Raw genomic sequence first — 806 nt, forward strand, 5'->3', positions numbered from 1 at the left:
CCATCCTTGTAGCCCCCCACCCCCAACCCCCCTACCAAAACCTTGCCACGCAAACCCAATACACCTGCTCAAGTTGACCCTGCTGGAGCAGTTGGCTTGGGCTAAAGGACCTCAGGAGGTCCTTTCCAACCCCAACGATTCTGAGATTCTGTGAAGAGCAATGTCTCCCCTAAGAAAAATACCCTGCTTGAAATGTTCTGCGACAGAGAGTGCTTTACGCGTATTTTGTTTTTTGGTCCCGTGGCTGGCCGAGCCTTACTGAGGCTAAACAACATCCACTGCTCTTCCCTTCTCCACCAAGCTAGGCACCTCACTGTAGAAGGCTACCAGCTTGGTTAAGCATGACTTCTCCTTCGTTAGTCCATGCTTACTGCTCCCAACCACCTTCCTGTGCTACCTATGTTTGGAAACTACTTCCAGGATGTTTTGCTCTATCACCTTCCCAGGGACTGAGGAGAAGCGGCTGACCGTCCTTGTGAGCTCCCCGGATCTTCCTTCTTTCCCTTCTTGTTCCTCTTGCCTATGTGGAGACAGGAGGTTGAGGTGCGTCCTGAGCCTCTTCAAAACCTTGCGAGTCCTTTCCAGGCAACTCTCATCTCAAAACAAGGGCTTGCTTGGGGGCACACATCGAGCTGCTCACACGCAGAAACACTGACCATTCTTGGGCTGACCGACGAGGATGGGATTCGAACCCACGCGTGCAGAGCACAATGGATTAGCAGTCCATCGCCTTCACCACTCGGCCACCTCGTCAGCATGCTGCTCCTGCTCCTGCTGCTCCTGCTGCTCCGGCCGCCCCTGCTCCC

At 54.2% G+C, this 806-nt stretch overlaps 1 non-coding gene across 1 annotated transcript; it reads right to left on the minus strand.

The window, feature by feature from the left end:
- Nucleotides 1–671: 671 nt before the first annotated feature.
- Nucleotides 672–753, minus strand: TRNAS-GCU. The gene has a single exon. It is a non-coding gene; the product is annotated as a tRNA-Ser (tRNA).
- Between the last annotated feature and the right edge of the window lie 53 nt (nt 754–806).

This window comes from Egretta garzetta, unplaced genomic scaffold (genome assembly GCF_000687185.1).
Source record: "Egretta garzetta isolate BGI_Z169 unplaced genomic scaffold, ASM68718v1 scaffold69, whole genome shotgun sequence".
In the NCBI taxonomy this organism is placed as follows: Eukaryota; Metazoa; Chordata; class Aves; order Pelecaniformes; family Ardeidae; genus Egretta; species Egretta garzetta.